A 23,710-nucleotide genomic window follows, 5' to 3' on the forward strand; every position below is an offset into this window, starting at 1 on the left:
GATAAGTAGCATCATACTTTTCAATCAAAGAAGCAATTTCATAAGCACCCTCAAAAGCAACAAATTCTTCAATTTGTTGAACATCATAGTAACTATAAACACCTTTAGCATAAGAAGATAAGATTCCATTATCAATAAACTCAAATTGATAGGGAAGGTGTTTCTTAGGGTTTTCAGAACAACAAGTAAAATCATATAATTCACATAAATTCCAAGCATAGCATTGCAAACGTTGAATTTGACTCCATAATAATTTCCCTTTTTTAGATATACGGTGTCGCACATAACAAGCATGCTCATCTAAAGATTTGCCCTCAACTAAGCTAGTTGGGGTTTCGGCACGAGCACAAAGGGATCAAAGATGATCCAAGTAAAAAGCTTCAGCAGTGTGATAGATTTTGAGTGGTTCTTCAACCATTGGTTCAGTAGGTACAACTATTTTTTTGGTATTTTGCGTTTCCTACCCATAACTGAAGATAGAAAACAACTAAGAACAACAAATAAAAATTACTTAGTGATAAAGCAAACAAGCACACACGAGAATATTCACCCCATGCTATTGCTCCCCGGCAACGGCGCCAGAAAAAGGTCTTGATAACCCACAAGTATACAGGATCGCAACAGTTTTCGGTAAGTAAGAGTGTCGAACCCAACGAGGAGGTAAAGGTAGAACAAATATTCCCTCAAGTTCTATCGACCACCGATACAACTCTACTCACGCTTGATGTTCGCTTTACCTAGAACAAGTATGAAATTATAAGTACTTTGTAGGTGTTGTTGGATAGGTTTGCAAGATAATAAAGAGTACGTAAATAAAAAGTAGGGGCTGTTTAGATAAAGAAACAATAAAGTAAATATAGCGAGTGTGGAAAAGTGGTGGTAGGAGTTGCGAAATTGCCCCTCAAGCAAATGACTACTTTACTAGACCGATAGCAAGTATTATGTGGGAGAGGCCACTGCTAGCATGTCATCCCTGACTTGGAGTTCTATGCACTTATGATTGGAACTATTAGCAAGGATCTGCAACTACTAACGTTCATTAAGGTAAAACCCAACCATAGCATTAAGGTATATTGGTCCCCCTTCAATCCCGTATGCATCAATTTCTATGCTAGGTTGAAGCTTCTGTCACTCTTGCTCTCCAATACATAGTCCTATCAACATACAACTAACCCTAGGGTGTGATCCACGCGCGCAATCATATGATGGGCACCAAAGGACAACAACATAACCACAAGCAAATTAAATCAATCATAGCAATTCATCAACCACCGATAGGACAACGAAAATCTACTCAGACATCATAGGATGGCAACACATCATTGGATAATAATATGAAGCATAAAGCACCATGTTCAAGTAGAGGGTACAACGGGTTGCGGGAGAGTGGACCGCTGTAGATAGAGGGGGGGAAAGTGATGGAGATGTTGGTGAAGATGGCGGAGGTGTTGGTGTAGATCGCGGTGATGATGATGGCCCCCGGTGGCACTCCGGTGCCACCGGAAGCGAGGGGGAGAGAGCCCCCCCTCCTTCTCCTTCTTCCTTGACCTCCTCCCTAGATGGGAGAAGGGTTTCCCCTCTGGTACATGGCCTCCATGGCAAGGGAGGGGCGAGAGCCCCTCCGAGATTGGATCTGTCTCTCTTTGTTTCTGCGTTCTCAGATTCTTCCCTTTCACCGTTTCTTATATTCCCGGAGATCCGTAACTCCGATTGGGCTGAAATTTTAACACGATCTCTATCCAGATATTATCTTTCTTGCAGCGAAAGAAGGGCTCCAACCGCCTTACGGGGTGGCCACGAGGGTCAGGGGCGCGCCTGACACCCTGGGGCGCGCCCCCTACCTCGTGCCCCCCTCGGGCACCGTCTCGCGTGGATTCTTCTTCCCAAAAATCATATATATTCCAAAAAAAAATCCATCAGTTTTTATTCCGTTTGGACTCTGTTTGATATGGATATTCTGCGAAACAAAAAACATGCAACAAACAGAAACTGGCACTGGGCACTGGATCAATATGTTAGTCCCAAAAATAGTATAAAAATTTGCCAAAAGTATATGGAAGTTGAATAATATTGGCGTGGAACAATCAAAAATTGTAGATACGGCGGAGACGTATCAGCAGCCCTAATACCTTTGCCTTACTCTCGTGCAATGACAAGTGAATAAACACTCATCTTGAGAATAACACATCTAGCATGGAAAATATTAGCCACCCCTCACCGCTCCGCGAGCGAAACAAACACACAAAAGAGAAGTTTATTTTGAAAATTAGAGATGGCACATGCAAATTTTCTTAGAACGGCAAAAGAATACCGCATATAGGTAGATATAGTGGACTCATGTGGCAAAACTGGTTTAAAGGATTTTGGATGCACAAGTAGAGGTCATACTTAGTGCAAAATGAAGGCTAGCAAAAGATTGGGAAGTGACCAACAAAGAAATGAATAATCTCATAGGCAAGCATTAAGCATAATTAACACCGAATAATGCACCACAAGTAGGATATAATTTTCATTGCATGACTATTGACTTTCATACTTGCATAGGGAATCACAAACCTTAACACCCATATTCTTACTAGAACACAATTACTCATCAACATAACTCAGATATCACATCATCATATCTCAAAATATTACTAAGAATCAAGTTTATTTCGTCTAATGATCTTCGTGACATTTTCTTTTTCTTTATCCTTCTTTGATATCTATCACTTTGGGACTAATTTTCATGTGTTGCTTTTCATAAGCTCAAACAAATATAAGTGAAGATCATGAGCATAACAAATTTTCTTTCTCTCAAAATAATTTAAGTGAAGCAAGAGAGAATTTCTTCAAAATTTTACTAACTCTCAAATAAATCTAAGTGAAGCAAGAGAGCATTTCTTCAAAAATACTAAAGCACACCATGCTCAAAAAGATATAAGTGAAGCACTAGAGCAAGTCCTAGCTCATAAAAGATTTAAGTGAAGCATAGAGAGCAATTCTAACAAGTCATGACATAATTTTGGCTCTCTCAAATAGGTGTGCCCAGCAAGGATTGATAACTTACAACACAAAATAAAACAAGCAAATACACATATCATACAAGATGCTGCAAGCAAAACACATATCATGTGACGAATAAAAATATAGTCTCGAGTAAAATATCGATAGTTGTTGGAAGAAAGCGGGGATGCCACTCGGGGGCATCCCCAAGCTTAGTTGGTTGCTCATGCTTGGATAATAGCTTGGGATGTAGGGGCACCGCCAAGCTTAGGATCTTACATATTTCCTTCATCCATCATAAGATAACCCTAAACTTGAAAACTTCACTCACACAAAACTCAACAAAGCCTTCGTGAGATCCGTTAGTATAAGAATAATAAACCACCACTATAAGTGCTGTATCAAACCAATTCATATTTTATTTTTGTATTATATATACTGTATTACAACTTTTATGTGGCAAAAACTCATCAAAGAAAACCATAGAGCCATCAAAATAAGCACACAACACAAAGAAAACAGAATATGTCAAAACAGAACAGTCTGTAGCAATCTGACTATTTAGAATACTTCTATAACTCCAAAAACTCTGAAAAATTAGGACGACCTGATAAATTTTTATATTGATCTACTTCAATTGGAATGAGTATTTTATCGCTCTCTGGTAAAATATGAACATTAATTTCGTGAGCGTAAACTTTCTGTTTTTTCAGCAAGATCAAACAACTAATGCCCAAGAAGATCCTAAAGGCTTTACTTGGCACAAACACTAATTAAAACATAAAAACACAATCATAATAGTATCATAATTGTGCTAACACTCAAGAGCAGGAAGCAAAAAAGCAAAAAAAAAATTATTTATTGGGTTGCCTCCCAACAAGTGCTATAGTTTCACGCCCATAGCTAGGCATATAGCAAGGATCTAAGTTTTGTCATCCTTGTCCAACTCTTCAATCAAACACTTAGAATCCGTCAAAGATTTAGCATAAATATTTTCAATAACAACACTCCTAGGAATAAATTCAAAGATTTCATTCTTGCAAAAAGGATCTCTTATCACTTCGACAAAATCAGGGTGAATACTAATCATCTTAAGATCTCCTTTATTGCTATCACTAGAAGTTGCACCATTGTTTCTGGATCTCCTACTCTTTACGGGAGTTTACTCAATAATTTTAGTTGTAGTAAAAGCCATGCTTAAGTTACTAAAGATTTCTTCCAATTTATCAATCCAAGACGGACTTCCTTCTATTCTTTCATGGATCAAGGAACCCCTCTCTTTTAACAACTTAAGAATATTGCCCGCTTTTGACCCAAGATTAGTAGCAAACTTATGCATCTTTTTATGTATAATTTCCATATGATCTTCGGTGAGCATTTTCTTTTCAATAGCATCTAGTCTTTCCATAACATGCTCAAGAGTCAAAATTGTTTCATTAACCATAATAGGTGGCGAGCCCACTAAATTTCCCATAGCATTAAGAGCATCAAGAGGAGGACTCATTAAGAAATTTCCACCGGTAAGCGCATCAAGGACGGATCTATACCAAGTGGTGATGCCAACATAAAAACAACGCAAAAGCACAACGGTAGATTGCTTACAGATAGATCTATTATGAGCATTGCAAATTCTATACCAAGCATCTTTTAAACTTTCTCCTCCCCTTTGTTTAAAGTTGAGAACATCGTTCTCGGGAGTGCAAGCAATAGAGGAGGAATTATCCATAACGGCAAACAAGATCTCACATGCAAAAACAGATACGACAAGAAAACAACGAACGGAAAAAGCGAGGCGAATAAAATGATAATATTTTTGTGAAGTGGGGGAGAGGAAAACGAGAGGCAATGTGACGCCCCGAATCTGATGCGCCAGGTGTCTTCCAGTTATTCGCCGATGTTGCCATGTCTTTTGTTTGCGTGTTGCATCTTGCCATGTCATCATGTGCATTGCATCATCATGTTTTCAAAACTTGAATCCGTCCAGGTCTCCCCGTCCTCTCCGTTGTCCATACTGAGCCCAACCACACTTGCACGCGCCCGCGGCATGTCCGAAATATTATTTTATAAGTGGCCGGAAAATGTTCTCGGAATTGGTTGAAAGTTGGCATGCGGTGTTGTTATGTTGTTAGTAGGTCGCCTACCAAGTTTCATCGCATTCGGAGTCCGTTTGACGCCCCAACGTTAAACTATAGCGACAATATAATCGGTCAAATCGTCGGACGTTTTCGGTCTCCGGAAACAGTCGCCGGGCCTCTCTCTCTTATCTTCTCTCAGCTCGAGCCCTTCTGCACAGCCCACAAGTTCCAACTGACTCCTCGCGTGCATGTCCAAAACTTCCCCGGACCCGACCCGGGCAGTCGTCACCGTTGGGTCCCGATCATCCCCAAACATCTATCAAACATCTCCGTTTTGTTATTTGGACACCCTAGCCTGTTTATTCGGGCCGTTTGATTTCGATCGGAGGGACTAGATCATCCTTAATCTAACTCACTTGCTATATATATATATATTAGCCTATCCCTAGACCAAATCCCTAATTTCTAGGGATCCTACCCTAGCGCCGCCACCATCTTCCTCGGGATCCATCCCGAGCCAACCACCTCTCCACCTGCACGATCCAATCCATCCATCCACTGCCGATTTCCCCATCCAACCACCTTTTTTCCTCGTTTCAGATCCACCCAATCCACCAGCCGCTCAGATCCAGCCATTTTCCTCCATCCTCGGGATCTTGCCCGATCCATTCGAGCCACCCAATTTTCCTCGCGAATCTACCGAAGCCAACCAGCACCCGATCCCCCGTGCCCGAACTCCTCACCGCGCCTACAGCTCCTCGCCGGAGCAGGTAACCGGACCGCAGCCAGGCCTCTCCCTCTTCCCTCTGCTTCCCCTTCCCTCTGCTCTCCATTCCCCTCTCTGACCCCCTGCTTTTCCCCTCTTGTCGACAGGAACAAAGACGCCATGGCTCCCGGAGCTTGAGCTCGTCCGGCTCCACCGTCTAGACCCATCTCCGGGGACCGGATCCGCCTCCCACCGCCAGGAATCGGTTGCCTCGACCTCGCGCCGCCTCCGGTGGTCGTCCCGCCGTCTGCCGTCGCCGGAAGCACCAATGCCGCCACCACTCGTCTTCCTGGAACGCAGGCAGCCACTTCGGTATGGCCCAGCTTCGTTGACCGGCCATGGCGCGTCCCCGCCTCGCCAAGTCCGCCTCCAGCCACCGCGGAGCCGCTCCTTCGCCCGCCCTGCAAGCCTTCCTCCAGCGCCACCGCCCCTTGGAGCAGTCATGGTGGCACCGTCCTCCTCCGACCCCATGTAGACCTAAAGTCCTACCCCCGGGGCCCCGCCATCTCCATCGCTCCCTTGCAGCAGCCAGACCTTGCCTTGCCGGAGAACACCGTCGTCGACTGGAACCCCGTCGTCGCGCTGCTGTTTCAGGCCTCCTGCCGCTCAAGTCCCGCCGCGCCGAACCGCTGTTGTATGCGTCTGCTTCATTCAATCGAGCAGCGAGAGGAGCTCGCCCGGTCCAGCCGCGCGTTGATCGCACTGGCCAGCTGCGTGGGCCGGCCTCCTCTCCAGCCGCGGCCCAGCACCGCTTCCAGCAAGGCCCAGCCGCGAGCCCCTGCCGGCCTCACCTCTTCCAACGACATGGGCTTGGCCCATGGTGAGGCCCCACTGCAGCGCCTCTTTTGTTTTTCTCTTTCTGCTGGCCCAACATGCTTTAGATTCGGTCTGTTTAGGTTTTTTCCCAGATCAATGAATTTAGTTATTTTTCCACGATATGCGGTTTTACAGAAAAACCCTCCAACATCATGCTTATAATAACTTTTCACCCATGCATCGGAACCCAATAAAATTTATATGTAAAATGCTTAGAATTTTGTGTAGATCAATAATTTACAAATTTCAACCATGTTTAAAATGTTTAAACTACAGTTTGTTTAAATTTGCTTAAACGCCATGCTAAAATGTTTTAATTCATAACTATTTAACCGTAGCTCCAAATTTAATAAACTTTATATGTAAATGGGGTAGAAAAATGCCTAGTTTAACATGGTGGCTTTACTTTGCATGTTTAACAACTCTAAAATTGTGTTTAGGGCAGAACAATACCAAATCTAATATATGCTCATGAGGATTTTTCCGAATTTGTTGCTTGTTGTTCCGGCCTCATTTAAACTTGCCTAGATAGGTAGTTTTAATTTGCTTCACCCCTTGCCATGCTAAGAACGTTTAATATTGTTGGGTACATAAATGAGGTCGAACTAAATAATCAAATGTGGTGTTTCGGCAATATGCAACTCGTTGCATATTGAGCTCCACTTAATTTGTAGGATTGCTTGCGCACTTTGCCATGCCATGCCTAATTAAACCGGACATGCATCATACTTGGTTGTGCATCATGCCATGTTTAGGTGATGGTTGTTTACCATGTTGTTTGCTTCTTTCCGATGTTGCTTCTTCGGGTTAGTTCGGATAACGTCGCGTTTGTGAGGATCCATTCGACTACGTCTGTTGTCTTCTTCATGGACTCGTTCTTCTTCCTTGCGGGATCTCAGGCAAGATGACCATACACTCGAAATCACTTCTATCTTTGCTTGCTAGTTGCTCGCTCTTTTTCTATGCCGCGATACCTACCACTTGCTATATCATGCCTCCCATTTTGCCATGACAAGCCTCTGACCCACCTTGTCCTAGCAAACCGTTGTTTGGCTATGTTACCGCTTTGCTCAGCCCCTCTTATAGCGTTGTTAGTCGCAGGTGAAGATGGAGTTTGTTCCATGTTGGAACATGGATATTGTTGGGATATCATTATTATATCTTGTTTACTTTAATGCATCTATATACTTGGTAAAGGGTGGAAGCTTGGCCTTATGCCTGGTGTTTTGTTCCACTCTTGCCGCCCTAGTTTCCGTCATACCGGTGTTATATTCCTTGATGTTGCGTTCCTTACGCGGTTGGGTTATAATGGGAACCCCTTGATAGTTCGCTTTGAATAAAACTCCTCCAGCAAGGCCCAACCTTGGTTTTACCATTTGCCTCACCACCACCTACTTTTCCCTTGGAAGTCGCGCTCCCGAGGGTCATCTTTATTTTAACCCCCCGGGCCAGTGCTTCTCTAAGAGTTGGTCCAAACTGGGCGATGTCCGGCGCCCCCTGGGCAACCAGGGTCTATGCCAACCCGATGTCCTACCCATCCGGTGTGCCCTGAGAACGAGATATCTGCAGCTCCTATCGGGATTTGTCGGCACATTCGGGCGGCTTTGCTGGTCTTGTTTTACCATTGTCGAAATGTCTTGCAACCGGGATTTCGAGCCCGATCGGGTCTTCCCGGTAGAAGGAATATCCTTCGTTGACCGTGAGAGCTTGTGATGGGCTAAGTTGGGACACCCCTGCAGGGTTTGAACTTTCGTAAGCCGTGCCCGCGGTTATCGGCAGATGGGAATTTGTTAATGTCCAGTTGTAGAGAACTTGACACTTAACTTTAACTAAAATGCATCAACCGCGTGTGTAGTCGTGATGGTCTCTTTCCGGCGGAGTCCGGGAAGTGAACACGGTTTTGTGTTATGCTTGAACGTAAGTAGTTTCAGGATCACTTCTTGATCATAGTTGCATCGACCGTGCTTTGCTTCTCTTCTCGCTCTCATTTGCGTAAGTTAGCCACCATATATGCTAGTGCTTGTTGCAGCTCCACCTCACTACCTTTTCCTACCCATAAGCTTAAATAGTCTTGATCTCGTGGGTGTGAGATTGCTGAGTCCTCGTGGCTCACAGATATTTCCAAACAGTTGCAGGTGCCGATGATACCAATGCAGATGACGCAACTGAGCTCAGGTGGGAGCTCAATGAAGATCTTGTTCGTTGTGTTGTTTTTCCTATAGATCAGTAGTGGAGCCCAGTTGGGACGATCGGGGATCTATGCATTTGGGGTTGTCTTTCTTTATTTGGTTCCATAGTCGGACCTTGATTGTATTCTGGATGATGTAATGCAAATTATGTATTGTGTGAAGTGGCGATTGTAAGCCAACTCTTTATCCCTTTTCTTATTCAGTACATGGGATGTGTAAAGATTACCCCTCTTGCGACATGCCTACTATGCGGTTATGCCTCTAAGTCGTGCTCCTACACGTGGGAGATATAGCCGCATCGTGGGTGTTACAGGCAAATAGCAAATAATGTAAATTGCAAGGAGATGAGATTTGTGATTAGGAAACTGATTATGTCGAAGATCAGCAACAGCGCCAGAAATGGCACGTGGCCGGGAAACTATCTTGACTTGATCCTCCCTGGCAACGACGCTAGAAATTCTCCTTGATGGCAGCTAAAACTACGTCAGTATTTCCCCGGAGAGGGAGGGATGATGTAGCACAGCGACGGTAGAGTATTTCCCTCAGTTATGAAACCAAAGTATTGAACCAGTAGGATAACCAGGCAAGACAATGTAAACAGCCCCTGCACACAAATAACAACACCTCGCAACCCGACGTGTTAAAGGGGTTGTCAATCCCTTTTGGGTAACACAGCCAGAAACGACGAGTGACGGGAGATAAAGTGGTAAATACTGATGGATCAAACGCCAAATAAAATAAATTGCAGTAAGGTATTTTTGGATTTTGGTTTAATAGATTTGAAAATAAAAGCAAGGAAAAAGTAGATCGCAAGGCAAATATATGAGAAATAAGACCCGGGGCTGTAGGTTTCACTAGTGGCTTCTCTCAAGAAAAATAGAAAACGGTGGGTAAACAAATTACTGTTGGGAAATTGATAGAACTTCAAATAATTATGACGATATCCTGGCAATGATCATTACATAGGCATCGCGTGCAAGATTGGTAGACTGACTCCTGCCTGCATCTACTACTATTACTCCACACATCAACCGCTATCCAGCATGCATCTAGTGTACTAAGTTCATGGAAAAATGGAGTAATGCAATAAGAACGATGACATAATGTAGACAAGATCCATTTATCTATATGGCGGTAGATATAGATCTTGTCTTTTTATCCTTAGTAGCAACGATACATACGAGTCGGTTCCCTTTCTGTCACTAGGATCAAGTACCGTAAGATCGAACCCACTAGTGGGCACCTCTTCCCATGACAAGATAAATAGATCGAGTTGGCCAGACAAAACCCAAATATCGGAGAAGAAATACAAGGCTATAAGAGATCATGCATACAAGAGATCAAAGAAGCTCAAATACTTTCATGGATATAAAAACATAGATCTGATCATAAACTCGAAGTTCATCGATCCCAACAAACACACCGCAAAAGAGTTACATCATATGGATCTCCAAGAGACCATTGTATTGAGGATCAAGAGAGAGAGAGAGAGAGATATGAAGCCATCTAGATACTAACTACGGACCCGAAGGTCTACAAAGAACTACTCACGCGTCATCGGAGAGGCACCAATGGAGGTGGTGAACCCCTCCGTGATGGTGTCTAGATTGGATCTGGTGTTTCTGGACTCTGTGGTGGCTGGATGAATATTTCGTCGACTCCTCTAGGGTTTTGGGAATATTTGGTGATTTATAGAGCAAAGAGGCGGTTCGGGGGGCACCCAAGGTAGGCACAACCCACCCAGGCGCCTTGGCGCGCCCTGGTGGGTTGTGCCCCCCTCGGGGCGCCCCCCAGGTGCAACCAGGGCCCATCTGCTTTCTTTTGGCCCATAAAAAATCATCCTAAAGTTTCGTGCCATTTGGACTCCGTTTAATGTTGATTTCCCGCGATGTAAAAAACATGGAAAAAAATAGGAACTGGCACTAGACACTATGTCAATAGGTTAGTACCAAAAAATGATATAAGATGATTATAAAACATCCAAGATTGATAATAAAACAGCATGTAACAATCAAAAATTATTGATACGTTGGAGACGTAGCACACATCATAAGAAGCCTTACAAGCAAAGTGACTAATGAGTTAGTTACAGGATGATGTATTACGGAACGAGTAAAGAGACTTGTCGGTAATGAGATTGAACTAGGTATGTAGATACCGATGATCGAATCTTGGGCAAGTAACATACCGATGACAAAGGGAATAACGTATGTTGTCATAACGGTTCGACCGATAAAGATCTTTGTAGAATACGTAGGAGCCAATATGAGCATCCAGGTTCTGCTATTGGTTATTGACCGTAGAGGTATCTCGGTCATGTCTACATAGTTCTCGAACCCGTAGGGTCCGCACGCTTAAGGTTCAATGACGATTTAGTATTATATGAGTTATGTGATTTGGTGACCGAATGTTGTTCAGAGTCCCGAATGAGATCATGGACATGACAAGGAGTCTCGAAATGGTTGAGAGGTAAAGATTGATATATCGGACAATGGTATTCGGACACGAGAAGTGTTCCGAATAGTATCGGGTATTTATCGGAGTACTGGGGGGGGGGGGTTACCGGGACCCCCCGGGGGAAGATATGGGCCATATGGACCATAGGAGGGGAGCACACCAGCCCACAAGGATGGCGCCCCCCAAGGAAGGAGGCCGAGTGGGGAAAGGAAAAGGTGGGGGTTCGGCACCCCTTTCCTTCCCCCCTTCCTCTTCCCTTTTCCCTCTTCGGATTGGGATAGGATCCCAAGTACGATTCCTCCTACTTGGGGCGCCCCATGGCTTCTCCCCTCCCCTCCCACCTATATATAGGTTGGGAGGGGGCGCCTAGAACAAACACCAACAATTGTTAGCCGTGTGCCACGCCCCCCTCCACAGTTCACGCATCCAGGCATATCTTCGTAGTGCTTAGGTGAAGCCCTACGCGGATCACTCCACCATCACCGTCACTATGCCGTCGTGCTGACAAAACTCATCTTCTTCCTCGACACCTTTGCTGGATCAATAGGACGAGAGACATCATCGAGTTGAACTGTAGCGACCCGACCCAAATGGATCAAGTCTCTGTGCTTAAGTGTCATCCCTGGATCGGTATGCTGACACACACAGTACTCGAGGATTTATAATAGAGGTAAATCACATGTAAAAGTAACGTAAATACTATTAACTCAATCCAAATAGCAGAAGTAACAACAAGGTTGTGGATTCCCATCAACACCAACGGCAAAGTTGAGTGTAGAAATCGTAACCCTAACGTATCACTTACTCGTCGTAAGATTCCTGCAACATGAGACGTTGCAGCCACAAGGGTCAGTACATTGAATGTACTGGCAAATTCACACCACAGAGAATGATGAACAATGGCTATCACTACATGCATATATGGCTAGTGGAAAAGCTCTATGGTTATATGTTTTTGCGAAAAGCCAATTTTTCCCTACTGCAAAGGAATACATTTTATTTAACTATCAAGGTGGTTGTTAAACATTGAGAGTGTAGACACCCTCTCAATCCCACTTAACACATCATGATTAAAACCCAACAAAATTAATTAAAGTCACATGATGAGATTCACATGATAATCCAAGTACTAGATACTCAAAACGTCCATAACCGGGGACACAGCTAATCATGATTAGTTTATACACTCTGCAGAGGTTTGCGCACTTTTCCTCACAAGACTCGATCTCCTCCATTAGGATTCTCGCACTACATGGTGTTTGAGAAATGGATGACCGAAACATAGTCTTTCGGAAGCGCTAGCACCTTACGATCGGGTAGACCGTTACACCTACTTTCCCCTACATCTGCTATTCTACCACTATAAGAGTTCACACGACTTAATCAACTATGCTAGAGCCCATAGTAGCTTGTGGCTGCACACGGAAGTTTCTAGTATGAATAATCTCATGATCCCTTTGAGCCTGGGTGGCGATCCATAAAGAAAAATAGGCAATCGCTGGAATACCCAGGTGCCTCAATCCACCCAGATGTGTATTTAAGTTGCCAGCTTAAGTTGAACCATTAATTAACAATCTCACACCTGTCATGGATTTCACTCACCCAAACCACGTCTACGAGCATAGCATAGCAATATAAGCAATTTGGATAAGTAACTCCCAAGGGTTTGAATGTAACAGGGCAACAGGTTCTACCTCATCAACTACTTCCCAACTCACAATTTATTTAGATCCTAACCATGCAATGTTTGAGGATTGGAACTAATGCATAAAACTGGGTATTAAAGGAATATGATCAATGTGTGAACTTTCCTGCAATGTTAATGAAGATGATTCGCACTCAAAACTCTTGATAGTTCTACTCGTCACACTCCGGTCAATCTATCGTAAGCAAGCAATAGTAACCACACATAAGCAATCACTCAAAGATCGGAGAGAACAAAGAAAACAATTCGGAAAACGTCAAAACCAAGAAAATAACTCTTGCAGCATAAAACAATTTCTAACAGTACCAAAATTAAGTGAATTTGGCCTTATCAGAAAGTTTAGGTCAAGAGCTTCGATTTGCAAAAAGAATCAACTAAATCGGAGTTACGAAACTCAAGTTATGTTCAAAAGAAGTTTGAATATGAATCCGAACAAAATTCCAAATTTGACAATTTCAAAAAATTGATGTGACAGGTTCACTATGATAGGTGAAAACAAGATGAAGCTATAGGCGCTGGTTTCATCTAAGTTGGATAAACAAGTGAAAAGTTATGGCTATTTGAAAAATCAAGGCCAAGCTGTTTTACGAAAGAAAAATAGCTACGGTTAAGGTCTAACGTATAAATACATAGACTAATTGATAATCTAATTATTCTATCGTATTAGTCTAAAAAATAATAAACTACGGAAGTATATAAGAAGAAAAAACAAAGAAAGATACCTTTATAAGGCAGAGAAAAGACGACTTTGGAGAGAAGAGACAATTTACAGAAGTCGCGCCGGAAAGGAGAAATATATTTTTCTTAAATGAATCTAGTCAAATCAAAATATTAATTTAACCCAAATCGGATGATTTTTGGAGGCTTTATGGGTCTATATTTATTGATGGAAAAGAGGCTTAGAGATCAAAGGCTAGGCAATATGGGACTAAACGTAGACGAAAATATACGAAACAAAGATGGGAGGTGCGCCATGGGCCAAAAGGCCTTTAGGCGGTTCGGCCGGCCGCACACACTGTAAAATATTTTTTTTGAGCAATAGAAAAGAAAAGAAAAATTATGGAAAAAAATATAGGGAAGGAATATGGCCGGCTGGGCCTGGCCCATATAGGATAAAGAAAAAGAAAAGATGGAGCGCTCGTTGGTATTATGATGCGCACGTGGGCGACAGTTAGTTTCACGCGCGCACGTAGTTTTTGTTATTTTTTTTTTTAACAAAAAGCGATAAACTGAAAAACTAAAATTAAACTAAAACTTTATATAGGCATATTGTATATTAAAATTTTCAGAAAAAGATTTTCCACAAGATGAACATTTTTCTAGCATTAAATAAAATTCACACAAATTCAGATAATTCAAAGAGTGCTACTGGTCTAATAAAATCCAATAAAAATCATTATAGAAATACCAAAATTAATTCAAATTTATTTCTCTCCAAATTTTTGATGTAGGGAATCATGTTACCCTATTTTCCGTATATTTTATTTTTGGAGAAAAATAATTTGAATAAAACCCAAATAACTCCAAATTGAAAATAATTTCAAAAGGATTTTAAATTTTGATCCTTTTAAACTCCCAACTCATATTTCATATAATTTAAAGAAGTCATTTTATCTTCTCTCATGAAAATCATTGAGTTGATCCTGAATTAAAAATATTTCCAAATGAAATTCAAATCTTTTCAAAAGCCTTTTCATTTATTTAAATGGAAGAAGTCATGTCATCTTCTCTCGAGGGTTTTGTATTTGAAAAGAATTTGAATTCACGGAGATCATAAATACAAAAATGGAAGTTTGGGGAAGTCCTTTTATTCCCTCTCATTTAACTTTCAAAAAGTTCAAATTCACTCACTTTTAGTCAATCAATCAAACAGTCAATCAAATCTATCTATTTAATATAACATTCCAAAGTTTAGAATTTCGGGATGTTACAAACCTACCACCCTTAAAATGAATCTCGTCCTCGAGATTCGGAGAGGCTAGAAAGAAATAGATTAGGTTTGGGGTCTCCTCAAAATCCATTGAGTGTCGCAGGAGGGGGTTTGGGGTGCTACCACCCTTAGAAGCATGGTTACGGTTCCATCAAAACTCATATACTTCATCCATATTGTTAACAGTGTCGGTCTTCTTAGATCTTCAGGATAATTCCTTATCTGGGCTCTTTCGGTAGTGGCATGACATTTTCCTCAATCCTTGTGTCTTTCATCTAGGTAAGGTTCTTCTGTGACTGGGTCTTCTTAGCTGACGGGTCTGGCGCCAATACTAAACAACTATCGATATCTCATGGTGGTCAACCATTTATGGTTTCTCCTACAGGAAATGGGTCTGGGTTGATCCTCACCATATAACCTACAGTTGGCAAAAACTGCCTTGTACAAGGGAAAAATACCTATACCATTCTAAGGCTTAAACAAGGTTTTGATCGTCGTCTCTCTACTATAGGTAAGTCACTCAGATTTACCATCCCATATAGCAAGGCGAATAATAAGAGTAAGTCGGTATGGTGATGAATCCATCCCGCACCCAAATCATTACCTTGTATATGGTTTAGCGAATCTCGCATTCTAACACCCGGTCATCCTCACAAGCATTGCAGAATTTCTCTTGTCCATGAACTGCGTTCGGAATAATCCATTGATTCTGCAAGCCAAACAAACATCTATCGTTCCTTCACAACTCTCAGGTTTTGCGTTACTCCTATAAAATTGTCTGCCGATAAACGCCGTATCTTCCTCCAGGGTTTTTCCTTCAGCAAGAATGTGCTTGCTTCTTGGCAGGTCCTGGGGCCTGTGGGTTATGGCCCATCTCATCACTTGTAGTCCTTGAACTTATCATGGGGCAACTGATCATTATTCCAACTTCCAACTTCCTAGTATTCTTAAATCCATCCAATTGTACTGTCTTCCTTCCTTCTATTGGCACCAAACTAGGACATGATTACTCATACTCATCATGGAGTTTCCATTGATCCATATTTCCGACATCATACCTCCTTTATATCCAATAGTAATTTATCTCTTCATCCTCGTGGGATATCCCTCATACCAAGATAAAAACTTATACTTATGAAGTCCATATTCCACTTCATGGAACATCATTATCCTTTCCAGGGTCAAGCGTCCTTACAGGGGAATATTGGCCATCTCTGCATGGCACTTCTTCAACTGGGAAACGTGAAACACATCATGAACTCCTGACAGTCCTTCGGGTGACTCCAACTTGTTGGCCACTTCTCCCATACGCTCCAAAACTCGGTATGGTCCTACAAATCTTGGGGCTAACTTTCCCTTAACTCCAATTCGTTTAACTCCTCGCAGAGGGGGCACACGAAGACATGCTCTGTCTCCAATTTCATAGACTACCTCCTTGCGTTTTTAGTCTGCATAACTCTTCTGCCTAGACTGAGCTACCTTCAGTCTATCTCGAATCAACTTAACATTCTCTTCTGACTCCTTGATCACATTTGGTCCAAAAAACTGACGGTCCCCAACTTCATACCACATACTCTTGGGGTATCACACATATCGAGACAAAACTCGTATTCATTTTTTCCGAAATCCACTCAGTGGAGTATCCTTATCTTTTCCAGGGTTCAAGGGTTCTTACAGGGTACTACCACCCTTAAAATGCACAAATCTTTCATAGACCATATTTCTCATATCCTCAAAGATGGTCAAAATCCTTCTTCATAGAGTAACAACTCATAAAATCCATATCAGTACGAATGATGCTAACTTTATTCACTCTCAATTGATTACAATCTCTCGCTTTTCCATTACATGTCTCAACTCAACACCTCAATATAAAAGAAAATGTTCTCACTTCTACTACTCCATTTCTTTTGTTGCAAACTCAACTATCTAGCACAAGCTTCCTTCTCTTTGGGGCATTCTCTGGCAAAGTGCCCTGCTCCATTACAACTAAAACATATTACTTCTGACAAGTATCGAGGTTTCCTTTTTGGGAAACTGTTGAGGTAGTTCCCTGACTCATTGCACCTGTAACAGGTGATATGACTCAGGTCCCTCCTGGGCTCCAATCGGTTTCTCTTCATGGACTTTTCCATTCCAATCAGGGCTTCTATTTCCTGTGGATCATATTCTACTTCCTTTGTCGGGAATTCTACTAGATCCCCATTCAAACAATTTTGGGAGATGTGTCCTTCTTCTCCACATGAATAGCAAGACTTAGTGCAGGGTTTACTCGGGTCTTCTTTAGGTGTGTCCTCCATCTCTTCCTTCATCACAGCTTCTTCTAAAATTTCCATGAGGGCTCCTTCCATTACTTCTTTCTTCTGTTGGATGGTTCGTTGTACCATGGGGTAAATGTGAGCAGGATAGTGGGTAGTCCCTTCACACAAGAAACAAGTAATCTGCCTAGTTGGGCATTCTTCAACTGGGTGACTTCCTTCACAATTAGGGCATTCATCTTTGTGTTCTTTATGGGTGTGTCCTATTTCTCCACAAATCTTGCATGCACAAGGTTTCTTCATATCCTTTCCATAAGGCTTCAACTTCTGGGACACAAGCCGAGACTTTGGCAGAGTCAACTTAAATTCTTTCCAAGTGGTTACTCCTTGCCATCCATTGATGGTTTGGTACATCCTCCACCAAGTAGGAGCACCTATTTCAAAGCACTAAAGAGCATGCTGGGTAATATCCTTTCCGACTATAGGGTTATTCTTCATGTGATCCTCCATGTTCTGAATCCATTGGTCGTCTGTCTCCAATTGACTCATCGGTCCAGAAAATATAAGCTCATATCCATTCATTCTCTATTGGGTCCATGTGGGTTTGGGGTAAGATAAGAGAGAGGGAGAGGGATACACACAATACAAACAAAAGTTTTGAAAAGACGGATTTTATTTGTGGCTGTCGGGAAAAACATCCAACAAATGACAGCTCACAAACGTCGCATCTAACATAGATATATAACAGGGGTTTGGTCTTCTAGAGGTTAATAAATCTTCAAGGTCGTCTAACTCTTCAAGTCTTGTTCATGCCTCCAATGGCTTCTTCCGATCATGCTTGTGTTTCTCAAATCCTTTTGCCAGATCATTTCTGTTGTCGCAAAGTCTATCGTGACGTCCTTTAATATTTCTGGAGTTGTGTTCCAAACTTCTGGGGTTCATCAACCTCGACATGAGCCATGATCCTACTGTCCTTCAGTTCCTGACGAATCTTTGATGTCTGAAGGCTTTGCTCCTCTAGCTTGGCTACTTTCAGCTTCTGGGTCCTGAGTTCTTCATGAAACGCTTCCGTATTAAATACTGCTTCTTGTAGGTCCATCTTAACTTCTTGATGTAACACTCCAGATCCTGGTGATACACCAGCTAAGGTTAAAACTTCATCTTGCTGATAGGTGCTCCATCAACCTTCTTCCATCCAATCCATTCTAAGAAATGCATCCTTAACTCAGCACAGTGACAATAGCATCAGCGGGCGATGACATCACGGATAACCGTGTTTCTGCTCTTGTCATTCACATGAGCTATCATTCCATAGTTGATATCTCCCGCCTTAGGGTTTTCTTGACAAAACTTTGAGGTTTTTAACTCTCCATGCTCGGTCTTTCTACGATACACCTTGATCTCAGGTATTGACGGCTTCCTTAGTCAGCCAAGTTCCATAAGGGGTGCCTTCCTAGGTCATACAAATCTGGAAAATTCTATAGGGCCTTCAAATTCCCCTAGTCTTCAGAGTCTTCAACCGTTGTAGTTTCCATCATTATAATATACGGTAAATCCTCTTCATTCTGATGCGGTCTTAGTGGTCCCATATCTTGTACTTCTTGGAGTGGTCTCATCAGCCGAATCTTCGAGTGGTAAAAAATGAAAAGGGGTATGGTCTCACTAAAAGGGTATACTTGAATAAGCTCAGAAGAGAAGAGAGGTAAAAGATCCTTTTGGAAAGAAAGTTGTAGAGAAAAATCTTTCCTATGGGCTTGCCGGTTTCTAGGGGTCACATCCTATAGTTAACATGTGCTCTCATAGCATCTTCTAGCGACCCAACCCGAATGGATCAAGTCTTTGTGCTTAAATGTCATCCCTGGATCGGTATGCTGACACACACAGTACGCGAGGATTTATGACAGAGGTAAATCACATGTAAAAGTAACGTAAATACTATTACCTCAATCCAAATAGAGGAAGTAACAACAAGGTTGTAGATTCCCATCAACACCAAAAGCAAAGTTGAGTGTAGAAATCGCAACCCTAACGTATGACTTACTCGTCGTAAGATTCCTGCAACATGAGACGTTGCAGCCACAAGGGTCAGTACATTGAATGTACTGGCAAATTCACACCATAGAGAATGATGAACAATGGCTATCACTACATGCATATATGGCTGGTGGAAAAGCTCCATGGTTATATGTTTTTGCGAAAAGCCAATTTTTCCCTACTGCAAAGGAATACATTTTATTTAACTATCAAGGTGGTTGTTAAACATTGAGAGTGTAGACACCCTCTCAATCCCAATTAAACATCATCATTAAAACCCAACAAAATTAATTAAAGTCACATGATGAGATTCACATGACAATCCACGTACTAGATACTCAAGACGTCCATAACCAGGGACACGTCTAATCATGATTAGTTTATACACTCTGCAGAGGTTTGCGCATTTTTCCCCACAATACTTGATCTCCTCCATTGGGATTCTCGCACTACATGGTGTTTCAGAAACGGATGACTGAGACATAGTCTTTCAGAAGCGCTAGCACCTTACGATCGGGTAGACCATTACACCTACTTTCCCCTATATCTGCTAGTCTACTACTATAAGAGTTCGCACGACTTAATCAACTATGCTAGAGCCCATAGTAGCTTGTGGCTGCACACGGAAGTTTCTAGTATGAATAATCTCATGATCCCTTTGAGACTGGGTGGCGGTCCATAAAGAAAAACAGGCAATCGCTGGAATACCCAAGTGCCTAAACAGGCAACCGCTGGAATACCCAGGTGCCTCAATCCACCCAGTTGTGTATTTAAGTTGCCACCTTAAGTTGAACCAATAATTAACAATCTCACACCTGTCATGGATTTCACTCACCCAAACCACGTCTACGAGCATAGCATAGCAATATAAGCAATTCGGATAAGTAACTCCCAAGGGTTTGAATGTAAGAGGGCAATAGGTTCTACCTCATCAACTACTTCCCAACCCACAATTTATTCAGATCCTAACCATGCAATGTTTGAGGATTGGAACTAATGCATAAAAACTGGGTATTAAAGGAATATGATCAAAGTGTGAACTTTCCTGCAATGTTAATGAAGATGATTCGCACTCAAAACTCTTGATAGTTCTACTCGTCACACTCCGGTCAATCTATCGTAAGCAAGCAATAGTAACCACACATAAGCAATCACTCAAAGATCGTAGAGAACAAAGAAAACAATTCGGAAAACGTCAAAACCAAGAAAATAACTCTTGCAACATAAAACAATTTCTAACAGTACCAAAATTAAGTGAATTTGGCCTTATCAGAAAGTTTAGGTCAAGAGCTTCGATTTGCAAAAAGAATCAATTAAATTGGAGTTACGAAACTCAAGTTATGTTCAAAAGAAGTTTGAATATGAATCCGAACAAAATTTGAAAATTGAAAATTTCAAAAAATTGATGTGACAAGTTCACTATGATAGGTGAAAACAAGACGAAGCTATAGGCGCTGATTTCATCTAAGTTGGATAAACGAGTGAAAAGTTATGGCTATTTGAAAAATCAGGGCCAAGCTGTTTTACGAAAGAAAAATAGTTACGGTTAAGGTCTAACGTATAAATACATAGACTAATTGATAATCTAGTTATTCTATCGTATTAGTCTAAAAAATAATAAACTACAGAAGTATAAGAAGAAAAAAAACAAAGAAAAATACCTTTATAAGGCAGATAAAAGACGACTTTGGAGAGAAGAGACAATTTCCAGAAGTCGCGCCGGAGAGGAGAAATATATTTTTCTTAAATGAATCTAGTCAAATCAAAATATTGATTTAACCCAAATCGGATGATTTTTGGAGGCTCTATGGGTCTATATTTATTGATGGAAAAGAGGCTTAGAGATCAAAGCAACGTAGGACTAAACGTAGACGAAAATATACGAAACAAAGATGGGAGGTGCGCCATGGGCCAAAAGGCCTTTAGGCGGTTCGGCCGGCGGCACACACTGTAAAATATATTTTTTGAGCAATAGAAAAGAAAAGAAAAATTATGGAAAAAAATATAGGGAAGGAATATGGCCGGCTGGGCCTGGCCCATATAGGATAAAGAAAAAGAAAAGATGGAGCGCTCGTTGGTATTATGATGCGCACGTGGGCGACAGTTAGTTTCACGCGCGCACGTAGTTTTTGTTATTTGTTTTTTTAACAAAAAGCGATAAACTAAAAAACTAAAATTAAACTAAAAGTTTATATAGACATATTATATATCAAATTTTTTAGAAAAAGATTTTCCACAAGATGAACATTTTCCTAGCATTAAATAAAATTCACACAAATTGAGATAATTCAAAGAGTTCTACTGGTCTAATAAAATCCAATAAAATCATTATAAAAATACCAAAATTAATTCAAATTTATTTCTCTCCAAATTTCTGATTTAGGGAATCATGTTACCCTATTTTCCGTATATTTTATTTTTGGAGAAAAATAATTTGAATAAAACCCAAATAACTCTAAATTGAAAATAATTTCAGAATGATTTTAAATTTTGATCATTTTAAACTCCCAACTCATATTTCATATAATTTGAAGAATTCATTTTATCTTCTCTCATGAAAATCATTGAGTTGCTTCTGAATTAAAAATATTTCCAAATGAAATTCAAATCTTTTCAAAACCCTTTTCATTTATTTAATGGAAGAAGTCATGTCATCTTCTCTCGAGGGTTTTGTATTTGAAAAGAATTTGAATTCACGGAGATCATAAATACAAAAATGGAAGTTTGGGAAATTCCTTTTATTCCCTCTCATTTAACTTTCAAAAAGTTTGAATTCACTCACTTTCAGTCAATCAATCAAACAATCAATCAAATCTATCTATTTAATATAACATTCCAAAATTTAGAATTTTGGGATGTTACATGAACGTGTGTAGAAATCGGAGGTGTCGTACGTTCGGTGCTTGATCGGTCGGATCTAGAAGAAGTTCGACTACATCAACCGCATTGTCAAACGCTTTCGCTTTTGGTCTACAAGGGTACGTGGACACACTCTCCCCCTCTCGTTGCTATGCATCTCCTAGATAGATCTTGCATGAGCGTAGGAATTTTTTTGAAATTGCATACTACGTTTCCCAACAGTGGCATCCGAGCCAGATCTATACATAGATTATATGCACGAGTAGAACACGAAGAGTTGTGGGCGGTGATCGTCATACTGCTTACTGATGCGGCTTGAACTACGTCGATATTTCCCCAAAGAGGAAGGGATGATGCAACACAGCTACAATAGGTAGTTCCCTCAGTGATGATACCAAGGTTATCGCACCAGTAGGAGAACCACGCAACACTAGATGAATGGCACCTGCACACAAAAAACAAATACTCGCAACCCGACATATTAAAGGGATTGTCAATCCCTTTCGGGCAACAGCGCCAGAAATTGGCAAGTAGACGGGATAAAAATTGTGGTAGATTGATAAATGCAAATAAAATTCAGTGAGGTATTTTTGGATTTTTGGATTAATAGATCTGAAAATAAAAGCAAATAAAAATAGATCCGAAGGCAAATATAATAAAGAAAAGACCGGGGGCCATAGGTTTCACTAGTGGCTTCTCTCGAGAAAAATAGCAAATGGTGGGTAAACAAATTACTGTTGAGCAATTGATAGAACTTCAAATAATCATGACGATATCCAGGCAATGATCATTATATAGGCATCATGTCCAAGACTAGTAGACCGACTCCTGCCTGCATCTACTACTATTACTCCACACATCGACCGCTATCCAGCATGCGTCTAGTGTATTAAGTTCATGGAGAAACAGAGTAATGGATGCAATAAGAATGATGACATGATGTAGACAAGATCTATCTATGTAGATATAGACCCCATCTTGTTATCCTTAACAGCAATGATACATACGTGTCGGTTCCCCTTCTGTCACTGGGATCAAGCACCGTAAGATCGAACCCATCACGAAGCACCTCTTCCCATTGCAAGATAAATAGATCAAGTTGGCCAAACAAAACCCAAATATCGGAGAAGAAATACGAGACTATAAGCAATCATGCATATAAGAGATCAAAAGACTCAAATAACTATCATGGATAAAAACATAGGTCTGATCATAAACTCAAAGTTCATTGTATCCCAACAAACACACCGCAAAAAGAGTTACATCATATGGATCTCCAAGAGACCATTGTATTGAGAATCAAACGAGAGAGAGGAAGCCATCTAGCTACTAACTACGACCCGAAGGTCTACAAAACACTACTCACGCATCATCGGAGAGGCACCAATGAGGATGATGAACCCCTCCGTGATGGTGTCTAGATTGGATCTGGTGTTTCTAGAACTTGCGGGGGCTGGAATTGATTTTTGTCGACTCCCCTAGGGTTTCTGGAATATTGGGGTATTTATAGAGCAAAGAGGCGGTGCGGGAGGCCACTAAGGTGGGCACAACCCACCTGGGCGCGCCTGGGCGCCCAGGCGCGCTCTGGTGGGTTGTGCCCCCCTTGGGGCACCCCCTAGGTGCTTCTCTGGCCCAT

This window comes from Triticum aestivum, chromosome 5A (assembly GCF_018294505.1).
Source record: "Triticum aestivum cultivar Chinese Spring chromosome 5A, IWGSC CS RefSeq v2.1, whole genome shotgun sequence".
In the NCBI taxonomy this organism is placed as follows: domain Eukaryota; kingdom Viridiplantae; phylum Streptophyta; class Magnoliopsida; order Poales; family Poaceae; genus Triticum; species Triticum aestivum.